The sequence below is a fragment of the Camelus ferus genome, chromosome 16 (genome assembly GCF_009834535.1).
Source record: "Camelus ferus isolate YT-003-E chromosome 16, BCGSAC_Cfer_1.0, whole genome shotgun sequence".
In the NCBI taxonomy this organism is placed as follows: domain Eukaryota; kingdom Metazoa; phylum Chordata; class Mammalia; order Artiodactyla; family Camelidae; genus Camelus; species Camelus ferus.
In genome coordinates, this window is record NC_045711.1 from 31,437,005 (window position 1) to 31,451,618 (window position 14,614).

Here is a 14,614-nt window from a genome sequence, read left to right on the forward strand (position 1 = left end):
CTGCTGGCTTCTACCATCCAACCTGGCTGGACAGGCCACCCTGGCTCCAGCTGCAGCTTTCAGATTACTCATAGATTAACAAACATTTATTGAGCACCTACTGGGTGTCCAGAGCCCAGAGAATCAAGGAGACACACACACTGAAGAAAGAAGAAATTAAAAAATTGGGGTTGCTATCATTTACTGTACACATATTTCCATTCTGTACTTCAGAGGGGCAAACTATGTACCTAATGTCACAGAGAAAGAAAGCATAGTGATGTTTTCAAAAGTACAGATCCGGGAGCCTGACAGATCTGAGCTGCAGCCCCGGCTCCTCCATTTTCCACCGTTTGTCCTCAGGCACATCACTTCATGACTTTGTGCCTCAGTCTTTTCATGCATAAAATGGGATTGTTGGGAGGGATGATTTCATCGGTGCAAAGTGCTTTGAACAGTGCTCGGGGCACAGGAGGTGATCACTACATACTAGCTGATGGTGGTGGGGTGTTGTTTTGGTGATGATGATAATAATATGATGATTAAACGGAGCAGCAGCAGCTGAGATTTGAAGATAAGTCTAACTCAAGCCAGGGACATCCCAGCCAAGCTCTGTGCGACCTCCCAAAGCCTCCTCTCCCTTACTTCAGCCCCCAGCTCTCCACCTGCAAACCCCACCTAGGTGCTTCCCCCAGATGCGCTCACCTCCCGGGGTGGAACCCGGCGTCCGCAGGGTCCCAAAGCCGGCCGGCAGCTCGCAGCGCGGGGAGGCGCAGGGGTGGCGCAGGGGTGGGGAGGCCCCGCCCGCGGCCCCGCCCCCTGCCTGCCCCTCCCTCCCCGAGTTCGCGGCGCAAGCGGCGGTGGCAGCCACGGTCACTGGCGAGGAGCGGTTCGTGCGGACGCGACGGGGCGGGCGCCCCCGGGTGCCTGGCGCGGTACCGAGCCCGCGAGGGACATTCGAACAGGGTCAGGTGCCCCTGCGGGTCCAGCGAGGTAAGAGCCGGGGAGACCGGGAGAGACCCTCGCCCCCCTCCTGGGGGCCCCACAGAGTATTTCCCGCCAGAGCCTTGGCCACTGCGCCGGGTCCTTCCCCGTTACCGTGGGGCCAGGGGCTGGGGCCAGACTGTCCCCTGCGTGCTGGCATCCTAGCCCATCGCGGTGAAGAAAAGGGTAGGGTTGGGGTGTGTGTGTGTGTGTGTGTCTGTCTGTCTGTCTGTCTCTCTGTCTGTCTTGGGGATGTGCGAAGGAGGTGATGAACACCCCCTCTTTGTGGACGCTGCTGGGCTGCCCACTGCAAAGCGGAGGACAGACTCCCACGACAAACTTCAATAGGACTGGCAGCAATTATCTGTATAGCGTGGAAGGGGAAGCCCACCACCACCTGTTGAGCTAGGCTGTCCACCTGCAGAGTGGCCTCACTTCCCCAGCGGTCCGACCGACCGTCCCAGGACGCCTCCCGCCTGGCTGTGGGGATGGCAAGGATGCCCGGTCCTGCTGGGTAGGAGGAAGTGTCCCTGCTGGATGCCACAGCTCAGAGACGATCTCACAGGGGAGAAAGGGGCGGTGGCTCTGGGGGATCTGCAGGCAAATGCTGAGTGTAAGACATCCACCCGCCAGGCATGCATCGAAGTATTTCCTCAGTCACTCCAAAGCCTCACTCCTCATCTTAATGACTTGACCTGTCTCTTTGCCCTCATCCTAATTTGGCAACTGATGAAGATGCAGTGTACTAAAAATTTTCAATGAAGTCAGATTGTCACTTCCCAGGACTGAAAGGGACTGAAGAGATAATTCCTGGGAACCTGGTTGGGGGCCGAAGAGGCTCATATTCTGCGCCCCTCCAGTGCTGACCTGGTGCCTGCTCACAGTGGTGGGGCAGTGTGCTCTCACTGGCCCCTAGGACCTGCCAGGCACATCAGTGTCCCTTTTTATGGTTGAGGACGCTTTCATTCAGGAAAGGGCAGGGATTCGCCCACTTTATGCTGAATTATCAGCGACTGGACAAGGGCAGGACCCAGGAGGGGGTCTCCAAGAGGGAGCCTGTCTTAGTTTAATAGAAGTCACATTCCAGCTGTCAGCGGTGCTGGTTCTTCTTGCTTCATATCCGTCCCAGGGAGCACAAGATAGGACCTTCCCTCTCGGCCATCGCAGGCCCACTCTGTCTTCTCCACAATCCTCAGGGCTTGAATAATTAACAGCCCGGATTGCACTGGAAGTAGATGTGGGGGAACTTTGGCTCAGATCTGATGTCCTGCCTTCAGGACATCTCAGGACCACGGGCATCTTTGTGACAGGTTGGTTGCACCTCTCTGCTGACCCCCCAGCCAGCGCTCCCTCCCAGAGTCTCCTGCCTGCCTGGCTCTGTCTTATTCCTCTGCTAATTTGGCAGCTGGAGATATCTGGGGACATCTCATCATGGGTCAATTCCCAGGGTGCTTAGAAAGGGTGAAAATTGTAGCTGCACCTGAGACATCCTCCACCCCAGACTTCAGCCTCCCTCTAAGGTGTGGAAGGCTGTGGATGCCCTGAGGGGCAGGCTAGAGCCAGGGCTGCCCTGTCCACACACATCCTGTTTGTGAGACACCTGGCATCCAGGTGGGTTACACCCTGGCTCCCTTGCCGCCCCCCAGCTGGCAGCAGGCTTTGAGACCTCGGTCATTCTCAGGCTATGAATTAAAGTTCCATGACGTAGTGTGGGGGAGAGGAAAGCTGGGGAAGATTGCCTGAATTGGTCACATTTGGCCTAAGGAGGCAAGCCTTATGTCACAGTGGAAAATGTGGGCTCTGACCCCAGCTGGGTCACTGACTATGTGACCTGGGCCAAGTCACAGAGGCTCATTCCTCATCTGTAGACCGAGGCCAGAGGTGTGGTATAAATCGAGGACACAGATGTCAGTGTTGGGCTCCCTGGACATGACCAGGGCCGTTCCTCTCCGCTTCGTCCAGCCCCCAGCCTGACCTCAGACACAGGACTTGAGCGATGACTGTGCTGCCAGGATCCCGCATGCCATCCTCAGAGCTGTGGATTGGGGTGGGGGGGGGCGGCATGAGTTTTTGCATCAGGATAGCTCACAGATTGAGTTTGGATAAGCAGAAAGCACGGATAGGAGAGTCGGAACCCAGTCTCCACCCAGCCCTACCTCTGGGGGAGCTGGCACTTCTGACTCAGGCTTCTAGCCATCAGTGTCCTGGGCCTGTCCCACATAGCCTCCTGGCTCATTCCCCGGGTGGTCACTGGGCACACACCTGCTCCTTCATTCCATCCTGGGTTTTTGGGTCAGCCTTCCTCCCTGGCAGAATTGGAGCCAGCTCCATGTGACCTCAGGGACACCAGGAAAACCCCTGCCCACCAAAAATCATCCTATTCCCCCAAGCTTAGCTGTCTGCTGCCTAATATTCCACCATTAGAGACTCATTCCTTCTGCTGACGGCCTTGTACCCAGTTAAGTCAGCTGCTAAACCTTAGCATCAGTGACTTGTTTAAAAGCTTTCAGGACCTGTGAGGGGAGAGGGAGAGGGGAGGAAAAAAAAGGTGCAGAGAGTGGGAGAGAAATGGTACTTTGTCAGCGTGTTCTGCAGATCAGCTGTGAGCCCAAGGAGGCCCCCAGGAGAAGGAAGAGCTTGGGGAGGTGGGGCGGGGGGCAAGCGGCAAGCAGGGACAGTTGTGAATCTCAAGTGGGAATTCTCAGCGGGACTGCGGGGTGGGCGGCCTGCCAAAGGGGCGGAGGAGCCTTCCAGTCTTGTGGCTGGGGCGGGGCCGTGAACTAGGCCCTAGGCCGAAGCGGCCTCCGTTTTCCAACTGTTCTCCCGTCCCCTGAGAACACAGCCACATGGTGCTTAATGTGTTCTCTGGTGGTGTTCTCTGCAGGGGAAGAGCCCGGGCTAGTCGCGCTGGTGAGACTGTCAGTGGTAATTTATTGGTCTGCAAGAGGCCTGGGCTGAGCTGGGCCGGCAGAGGGTTCAGCGCCTTTGCCTCCCTGCACATCCCGCACCCCTCCCATGACCTTATCGCTAAAAGAGCAAAAACAGGGTCGTAATTCACTCAGTCTCCTGGGCTGTGGGAGGCCCAGGGGTGCAGGGTTTGGATGGGATCATCTAAAAGGCTCGTGGAAGTGGTTCCTGGCCCAGCTGGGCACACGGTCCTGAGTTTTCCAGTGGAGGGGGGGGACGTGGGGGTGAGAACTGGTGGTGTCCGCTGAAGGAGCCCACGGCAGGCTTGCCGGGAGGAGGGGCAGGCTGGCATCGCTTAGGCTCTCAGTGGGCCTGAAGCATGGACTGGTCCTGCCTCACGATGGCCCAGCCATGCCCCGTGGGCAGCCCGTTGTGGGTGCTGCTGAGGGCGGAGCTCAGGTCAGAGGGAAGAAGTTATAGTCACCAGGACGACCCATTGGCAGTGACCTCCTAAATAATGACTATCCTTAAAGATCACTCTCAACCGTATCTGTCCTTAAATAATAATAATGGTGACAACAATGATAGTAGTAGTTTTTGTTCCTCATCAATCATTTATTGAGCACCTACTATGTACAGGCTGGCTACTGTTGTCAGTAATAGGGATGCAGCTGTGGCACCATTGGCATTTGGGTGAGGGATTGGGGGGTTTCCTGTGTGTTGTAGGACTGTAGAAACCTCCTTGTCCTCTGCCCACCAAATACCAGGAACACCCCTCCTCCCATTGTGACACCCAAAAATGTCTCCAGACATGGCCAGATGTCCCCTGGGAGCCAATGTCGTCCACTATTGAGAACCACTGGGCGTACAACCATGAACAAAATAGACCAAATCCCATCCTGTTCCCTTAGAAGCAAGCATTCCAAAGGGGGAGGCGAACAACACATATGCTAAAGAAGGAAACTAGCTGGCTGGCTGCGTGGTGCAGATGCTACAGAGAAAGACAAGGCGGGGCTGGGGTTTAGAGTGTGCTGGGGTCCCAGGTGTCATTTTCAAAGGGGGCTCAGAGAGGCCTCCCTGGTGAGGTGGCACTAGAGCAGAGGCAGGAAGGAGGGGAGGAGGAGCAGAGACCTGGGGGCAGGGCCTTCCAAGCAGTAGGGAGAGAGAGTGCAGGAACAGGAGGCGGTGGGCGTGGCTGGGTGGGGAGCAGTCCGAGGAGCTTCCTTGGGCACGAGGGCCCTGCGAGGACATCAGCTTTGTCTGTGAGTGTAAGGGAGAGCCAGAGTGCACTCATGACCTGCTCGGTGCAAACACCGCCCCAAGTGTTTCTCCATGCATACTCGCAGCAGTCCTGTAAGGTGGGTGTTATTTCCTTACGTCATGTTTCAAAGCCCAGAAATTTCAAGTGATGTTCGGGGTACCACTGGGACATGAGCTCAAGCAGTCCGTGCTCTATTGTCTTATCCTAAAACTAGGACTTTGGAGACACACAGAAGTGGGTTCAAATCCTAGCCCAGTCACTTCCTAGCTGTGTGTGGCCTTGGACTAGCCTCGGTTTCTGTAGGCAGTGGTGCGTTGTCCTTTGTCCCCTTGTCTGTCTGTGCCATCTCTCGTGGGGCCTGCCAGTCCGTCCGTGCTCTTGTGCCAGCAGGAAGCCAGAGGGCAGGCAGCACCCCCCATTCCTCCCGGCCTCGGCCACGGGCTCCTGTTCCGGATTCGTGCATCTGCTCGCTGAGCTGCAGCAACACCATCTGGTGAGGTCAAAGCCGAAATCTCCAGAGGTCAGGGAAGTTAAATGCTCCCTCTCCCTCCCTGGCCCCGAGAGCTGGGGAGGAGGGATCACCCTTTCCAAGTCACCATCTCCCAGGGCCTTCGGGGCCAGGCTTTGCCCAGTTCCTCCAAGGATGCTGGCCTGGCTCCTCTTGGGAGCTAAGCGGGGCTCAAGCTCCAGACCTGTTGTGTGGTCGAGCAGGTGCTGGGGCGGCCGACACAAGACTCTGTGACTCCTAAGGCCCCAAGACTCTGCATTAGAGAGTCTCAGTGAATCCACTGGCAAGTTCTCACTTTTTCATGTCAGAAATAGGTTCTTAACTTCAACGGTAGGTTCAGAAATTACCCCAGAGAAGACACTGGCTGCCCTTAAAAATGATTGATTCAACTCCATAGGGGACTCGGGGAAAGAAATTACCCCAGAGAGTTGACAGCTAAGAAAAGAGGAGCCCTGATGGGAGGGGCAGACGATTCCCTGGTAACGCGTCCACGCATGCGCAGGGACGTCTTCCCTGGGCATGTGATGGGAGACCCCAGGAAGGACGTTTTCAGGACTGAACCCCCCACCCAAGTCACCCAGTTAGTAAGTGGCAGTTGGAGATTTGAACCAGGTCTCTCAGGGGCCAAAGCTTGAGGGCTCCTTCTGCTCAAGTAGCTCAAGCAGAAGCGAGGAGTTGATGGAGAGGCCCCAGGCATGTCCTAGAGCCCAAGGATGGCACTTGAGGTCTGATTTCACGAGGACCTGGAATGAGAGCTAGGGAGGAGGCAGGACTGGGGTTCTCAGAGCCCTTCCAACCTCAGGGCTCCCCGGCTCGTGTCCTCTGCAGACCACGGGCCACGGAAAACCCAGGAAGCCGGTCTGACCTTAAAAGGGTATGAGCACACCAGTCAGCTGTGTGCGACTCTGGGGACCGCTCCCGGGGCAAAGGGCAGTGCTTGAAGAAAGGGCAGGGGCCATGGGCAGGCAGACAGGCCAGAGGGTGAGTGGGACAGAGGGCCCAGGAGCAGGCTGTGTAATTTTCTAAAGTACTGTCTTCAGTCCCACGTGTCAGGCCAATGGAAAGAGACTGATGTCGGACATTTTCAGAAGATAGTGGTTCAAGATAGTCCCCACCACTTTTGCGGCATCTGGTTTGTACCTGCTGCTTCTTGCAGTGTTTAATTAAATCCCCACAACAGTCTTGGGCAGCGGGCTTTATTATGCCCATTGCACAGATGAGGAAACAGAGGCTCAGAGGCAGAAAGCAACTTGCCTGAAACCACGTGGTGGATAAGTGGCAAAGCAGGGATGGAACCTAGGTCTCTGCAAAGCTAAAAGGGGCAAGTTTTCACTGTGCCACTGCAAGCCATTCCCTGAGCAAGTGCAGGCCATAGGGGGAGACAAGACTTGGAGCGGAGAGGGGACACCGGACATTTCAAGAGCTACATTTTGGAAGGAGGGGGACTGAAGTTTTAATGACCCTCATTGTTTATTGTTTTAATTTCTTGTCATTGAAATGGTTCCTGTTTATGGCAGAACATTTGGGCCCCGTTGTGTGTAATTCCAAGGAGCAGAATCTGAATTGGCAGGAAAAAGAAGTTACTGGGAGCAGCCCTGGCATTATCTCGGGCAAAGTTCTGCTCACTTGGTGCTGTCGCCTGATGAGGTGAGGGGGGGGGTTCCCATGTTCCCAGAGGCCAAGCCCAGGCCGCCTGGGTCACAGCCTAGCAGGGATGCTGCAGGAGGCGTTCCTGCTCCAGAGGCTGGACTTCCATGAGCCCTCCTTGGAGGGAGACAGTGTGCCATAGACTCAGGCCCGTGCCTGAGGGCAGACACTGAGGCAGCTGGCACCGGAGCAGAGGTCGTGTGGAGGGTGCCGCTCTTGCCTACGCAGGAGCCAGATGCCAGCCTGGTCCTGAGTCTGGGGGAGGCAGGAGCCCCTGGAATAAGCCGGTGTTGGAATCGCTTATCCAGCAGGGGTTTTCAAGCAGAGGTCCAACAGCTGCCCTAGGAATTCTCTCTGCAACTTGGCACGGGGTTGTGGGGGAGGGCACAGCTGGGCAGGAAGGATGATCCTGATTGGGAGAGAGAGCCTAGGTTGGGGGGGGGCACCCACACACTGTGCGGTCCTGAGATGATGAGCCGGGCGGCAGATCTGCACTGGCCCTCCCAGAGACAGACTCCCTGGGGAGCACAGGTCCCTGGGTCGTTCTCCCGCCAGGAGGAGGCAGCCGTGCTGACCGCACAGGTAGTTATAGAAGCTAACGTTCATCGGGTGCTGATTGTGTGTGAAGTCTTGCATAAGCCTCCTGCTGTCTAATCCTTACGAGATACACCTCACTGTCATGTCCAGGAATCAGGGTGGGCGGGAAGCACTGGCGTGGGGCTGTAACCATGGGTAGTGGACAGATTGGAGCTCGACCGCTCTGCTCTGTGTGACCTTGGGCCAGTTATTTTACCTCTTTGAGCCTCAGTTTCCTTAATTCTAAAGTGAAGGGGAGAGAGTTCCACATAGGGCTGGTGCAGTGAGAAGACTAAAAGGGAGACAACAGACCTCATGCGACGTCAAGCAGCAGCACGAGGTGCTCTGTACACGGTGGCCACTTGCTTTGTCTTCCCAGCCCTGTGGACACAGAGCCCATCACCCTCTCCATGATGCCTGAGTGGGATTCTGCTGAAGTCTGTGGCTGGGAAAGAAGGAGGCCAACGGGTCCTTATAGACCATCTCGTCAGTGACCCTGGCCCCAAAGCCACGGGCAAGTATAAAGGGAGTGGGTACAATGACAGTAGCTCCTGCGCATATGTCCAACCCTGGGACATGCTCAGTGCTCCACTGGCCTTATCTAACTCAGGGAGGTCATGGTCATGAACCGTATTTTATAGATGAAGAAACTGAGGCACAGAAAGTTCAGGTAACTTGCCTTTGGTCACCCAGCTCATAAATGGTGGAGCCAGGATTTGAACCCAAGGAGCCTGACCTGCCTTCTGAGACCCTTGGAATTTGTACAAGGAAAATGTAACCAAGTCGCTGGGCACAGGGTCCAACTCTTCCAAAATTCCCTTCTCCTTCCCTTCGTTTAAAACCCAAACGCTTCTCCAGACAGGGACCAGGGGATGTGAAGGACTCAGCTCAGGTGTCACCTCCTCCCAGATGTTCCCAGCTCCAGGCCCTTGTTTGCGCTTCTGCGGCATCACCCCTCCCCACATCAGCTGACTTGTCCCCAGCACGGCCAGCATTTCTTCCTTCTCCCCTACCCCATAGACCAGGACTCCCCAGGGGGTGCTCACTGCCTGCTGTTGGACAGCATTCCCTCCCACTGGTCTCTGAAATCATTGCCTGGTGTTTCCTCTGCCCTTTGTGGATCTGCCCTGACCCACAGACCTTGTGTTTGCCGGTACTGATCACGGCCCCCTGGCAGGGGTCAGTTACCAGGCATGAAAGGCGAATTCTAGAGTCCTGTGCCTGGGTGTCAGGCTGCTCCAGGAGGCAGTGCATCGCCTGCTCCACAATGTACACAATGTGCAAGACCTTAAAAACCCATCCCACCTGCGTCTCAGGGATGCCAGACGATGGGACGTGTGGAAAGGGTGTGGCCAGCAGAGTGGAGTTCTCTTACACAAGGAGTAAAAGCTGGAGTTTACTGAGCAATCACCTCACATTTAATCCCCTCCCAGCCCCTGGCAACCCCCCCCCCAATAATTGCTTATATGCACACACTTTTGGTATATGCTCCTTAAATTGTGGTGAATCATATTTTTGATATAAATAGATGCAATCTGTAGGGATTTTATTGTGGTAAAATATATATATATAACACAAAATCTACCATTTTAACCATCTTAAAATACAGATTTCAGTGGCATTTAGTACATTAAAATATTGTGCAACTGTCACCACTGTCTAGTTCCAGAATATTTTCATCCCCCCAAAAGGAAATGCACCCATTAAGCAGTCACTCCCCCTTCCCTCCTCCCCAAGTACCTGGCAACCACTTGTCTGCTTTCTTCCTCCATACGTTTACCTGCTTGGGATATTATAAATGGGATCATACAATCGGTGGTCTGTTGTGTCTGGCTGCTTTCACTTAGTGTGGTATGTTTAAGGTTCCTCCATGTTGTAGAATGTATCAGAGCTTCTTTCCTTTTCATGGCTGCATCTTATTCCATTGTGTGGATATACTATATTTTGTTTATCCATTCATCAGTTGATGGACATTTGTGTTATTTCCACCTTTTGGCTATTATGAATAATGCCGCTTCCTTTGATCTGGGGGCATTGACTGCCCTCAAGGATGCGAAGAGAAGGACCCCAGGCTAGGGGCTCAGCAAACCTGGACTTGGTTCTCTGAGGGTGGGGGCTGGGCCTGGCGCCCCACCTCGGAGTCCCCAGCTCTGAGCACTGTCACAGGCACATGGTGGATCAGGACCCCACTCAGCCTTCTGCACCCTCAGCTGCCTCTGAAACTTTTCTACAGGACGTTGCTCCAGATCTGCAGACACCCCTACCTCCCCACCTCATCCCACTCCCATAAGAAACTTCTAGAAGCTTGGGGTGGGGGCAGCTGCCATGTGCCAGGAACTGTACCAAGCCCCACATACACTGCTGTATTTCATTGTCTTGGCATCTCTACGAAGGGGTATTATCTCAGATGCCCAGATGAGAAGATGGAGGCCCTGCAGGGTTAACTAAAATGTCCAGCTGAGAGCACACAGTTGGAAAAACAGTTGATGCCAAAAAAGTTGGGGGGCTGGAGGGCCAAGGCCAGAGCTGGACTTTAAGAGTAGGTTATGGCAGTGCCAGGTGTGAACTGGGCCCTGTGCATGAATTGCCTACTAATTCAGACTAAAGTGTTACTGGCTGATAATGCTATTTGTACCACTTGGATTTCAGCTCAGCTTTGAAGGTATTTGAGCCCAAGGCAGGTAGGAATTTTTATGTCTGCAGGGTGCCTTCCCCAGGCAGACCCCAGAACAGAGCCCTGGACTCCCTAGTGTAATCCCCAGGACTCAGGGTCGGGGGCCCCTGGAGCCGATCCAGGCTGGGTTGGCCCTTTCCCAGGCCTCCCGCCTCTCCCGGGAGGCAGAGGCAGAGGCGGGAGGCCTGCGGCAGTTTTTCTGCTGCCTCCTAAGTGCAGGCGGGCCCCTCCTGCCTCCCTCCCTTGGCTGACCTCACCCCCTTCCGCCTGTGCCCAGTGTGGGTCCCCGGGCCCCTCGGACGATGCGTGTTCTTCATCCTTTCCACAACAACACATTCATCAGGAGGGAGACAGACGTTCCAATCCGGAGGGAATAGAGAGGGAGTGGAGGAAATCAATAAGGAAGAATGATGTCTCTATATTGTGGCTCCCGTGCTTTATTTCCCTCTGCAGAGGCAGGATGGAAAAAATGTTCGCTACGGTTTTGATATTAATTGATCTTGAAGCTGGGTGAACCCAGTGGTGCTCCCTTAATGGCCAGCTATCGCCTGCTGGCACTGGGGTTGACAACAAGTTCTCAATCAATGTGCACGGGCCATGCATTTATCTGACTGGGGTGTCCTGGCTCCTCTCTGCTCGCGATGCTGGGGCCTTCTCAGTGGGGCCTGTACACAGGTCACCGGCTGGGTGGGCTGATGAGGGAGGGGGTCATATAAACAGAAGCAGGACCACTACCACAGCCCCGAGCCCACCTTTCCTGCAGATATAAGCCCATAGCTTAATGGACAACTGATTTCTGTCTGCAAATGCCCGAGTCACATGGAGCTCAGCAGGCTGTTAACAGGGTCCTCAGGCACCGCACCCCAGTCAATTTCAGTCCAAGGCTGAAGAGCAGGGGTGCAGGTGGGGCTGCCCAGGGGATATGGAGCAATGTCCTGTAAAAAGGTTTCAGAGAGGCAGCTGAGGGTACAGAAGGCTGAGTGGGGTGGATGGGGTGAACACAGGCAGAGGCCTGGACTTCAGAAGACGCAAGTTCAGGTCCTGCCCTACCTAGCCTCCCTGGGCAGGACACCTGTCTCAGCTGTAGTTTTCTCACTTGCAGAATGGATCCTTCCATCCGTAACAGCATCATCCCAGGCTTGATGGAGGTATCTAATGAGGTCACAAATCCATATGAAAGCATTTAGTAAAACATCTTTAGTGCCAGGGTCAAGGTCAATGCAGTCAATCAGTCAATCAACAAACACTCCTGCCCCATGGCTTCTCCCTCTTTGCCTGATGACTCACCCATTTGTTTTCCAAGCTCCCAAGTGTGTGACCTTTATGGGGTTGGATGGTCAGAAGATACAGTTGAGATCACTGGGAAGGTCTAGCAATTAAATACTTAAGAAAGGAGATGAGGAAGAAGAATTAAAACCCCTTAATCCTCCAAAAGGTGGATCTCAGCATAGCTCCTAGCCAGCCAGGTCAGGAGCTGAGTTCAGTAAATCATAAGCAAACCAGTAGAGGTGCAAAAACAAGTTGATGGTCAGCCAGCCTCCAGCCGCTCATCCCCTGAGCGCAAGCTACAAGTGCGCACTGCCCACAGGTCTGCAGTTCTGTCCTCAGCACTCCCTTTCTGGTGTGTGCTACTTGCTTCACCCCTTCCTGGGTCTCCCCTGGGCAGTCCCATCCCCATCCCTGCTCTGCAGCCTTGGACTGAAATTGACTGGAGTAAGTTGCCCAAGGACCCCATGAGTGGCCTGCTGAGCTCTTGGGAATTTGCGGACAGAGGTCAGTTGTCCATTAAGCTATAGGAGCACTCCACTTAGCCATGTATATGGGACATAGTTAAATAATGAAAACAAAAATAGAACATTGCAAAAGCCTGGGGCTGGCTGGCTGATGCCCCAGGAAGAAGCAGGAAGGCTGTCTCAGGGAGGGCGTGGGGGGAATTCACTGTCAGCCTTCCTATGTCATGAAGCTGCTCTGGTTTAAAATACATTTTTTTCTTTATATATAGGTCATCTTTTGTTAACCTTTAAATGAAAGTGTTTATGCACACATACCCACACACCTCAATCGGAAAAATAATTTGTGCCTGTTTTAGCACGGTGGGAAATTCAGAGAAGAAAAGACAGTCTTCCCTCCTCTTCCTGACTCCATAGTGCTGGCTGGAGGTGTTGGAGCTCTTTGGTACCACTCCTAGGAAAAAAAGGGCAATGAAAAGTAGGTACTGAGTTAGAGAATTCCAGTTTTGGCAACAGAGCAGGCTCAGCTAACATATACCCCAACTGCCAGCACTTAGGAAGATTTTTAAATACATAGTTGCCTCATAAGAAAGATGGCAGTCTTCAAGGAACTCAAAACTCCGAGCCTTGAGCATATAAACTGACACCAAGGGAGACTGAGTGTGTTGGACCCAGATAAGGTCATAGTAGCTCAAATCTAAAGTCTTAATGCCCACCCAGGGACAGGAAGATGTGACCTTGGGCCCTGACAAGGCCAAAAGTTGCCCCTAGGACCACTCCGTGAAAAAGGCCCAAGAAAGCTGCCAGGATGTTAACTCTGTTCAGATGCTCCAGGCAGGGGAGAAAAATCTTTCCTTTAAGATATCTAAGGGCAAAGACAGAGCTACCCATAGATACAAAGTTGAAATTTATAACACCCTCAAAGGGAAGAAATCTTCAACTAAAATTTACTGTAAAAATAGGTCCTGGACTGATAGAATCCCTAACTCACCCAGCTAAATCAAATTCAAAACTGCCTTCCAGGGATTGTCCAGGCCCAGAGTACACAGGATTCCCACGGAGGGAAAAAAAGCCCTGCTAAAGATGAGCTCACAATAAAAACTACAAACCACTGAGGACATGGTTTACCCAGGGAAGTTAGCACAGACAGCAAATGGGGATATTAGCACCTCAATTGTAGAACTTGAACTTGATTGTAGAGCCCAATGAAAAAATCAGTAAGTCCAATGTGTTTAAAATAACCAAGGAGATACCACCACTGATCTGCTTTCTATTCCTACAGTTTTGCCTTTTCTACAATTTCACATAAAGGGAATCGTACAGTACGTATCTGTGGCTGGATTCTTTCACCCAGCATAACGCATTTGAGATTCATCCACATCGTATGTGTCAGTAGTTTATTTGTTTTTATTGCTGAGTAGTATTGTGATATGTGAATACAGCATGATTTGTTTATCCATTCACCAGTTATGGACAGTGGGTTGATTCTCATTTAGGGCTATTATGAATAAATCTCCTAGGAATATTCAAGTGGAAGTCTTTATGTGACCATAATTTTCACTTCTCTTGCAGTCCCACTGAGGAGTAGAATTGCTGGGTTGTGTGGCAAGGGCATGTTTACCTTTATAAGAACTTCTAACGTAGGGGTACCATTTTGCATTCCCACCAGCAATGTGTAAGATCTCCAGCTGCTCCAAATCTTTGTCAGCACTTAGCGCTGTCTCTCTTTTTAATTTTAGCCATCCTAGTATGTGTGTAATGGTTTATTGTGTTTTTAATATAACCTTCATGACAAAACTAAACGGGACTTTGGGAAAAAAGTATAGGTCAATCTCACTTATGAATAGAAATACTAATGTCATAAATATAGTGTTAACAAACTCTATATGAAAATAAATATTTTATACACACCCACATATATATACAAATACACAATATATCACAACGAAAACAAGATTTACACCAGTAACGCAAGAACAATTTAACATTAGGAAATCTATTCACATAGCTTACCTCATTAACAGACTAAGGGAGGAAAATAAACATGTTGTGTCAAAAAATGTAGAAAAGATAATAAAAGAAACAGAAAAACAAATTCATCCATAATCCTGCTATCAAAGCAACAACTACAAATATTTTTATATTTGTCACCCCACATGCTAACAGATTTTTTTTTTTACAATTCAGCAAGCTGTCAATATTTTGTACCCTACTTTTTTTATCATTTAACATTTTCCACCAATGACTACATAATCGTAGATGGAGTGGAGAAACCATAGTTCATACAAACCTTCTCTTTCAGAAAAGCATTTTTGTGGTTTTGAGGATTTTGCTATTACAGACAACAG

At 52.3% G+C, this 14,614-nt stretch overlaps 1 protein-coding gene across 1 annotated transcript in view; it reads left to right on the forward strand.

Annotated features, from left to right (window-relative positions):
• The first annotated feature begins 829 nt into the window (after window positions 1-829).
• CACNG5 (calcium voltage-gated channel auxiliary subunit gamma 5) overlaps window positions 830-14,614 on the forward strand; it is a 36,155-nt gene continuing 22,370 nt past the window's right edge. Inside the window, exon 1 of the mRNA XM_006177423.3 lies at window positions 830-972. The gene's annotated coding sequence lies outside the window, so the exon portion shown is untranslated. The remainder of the gene's footprint in view (window positions 973-14,614) is intronic.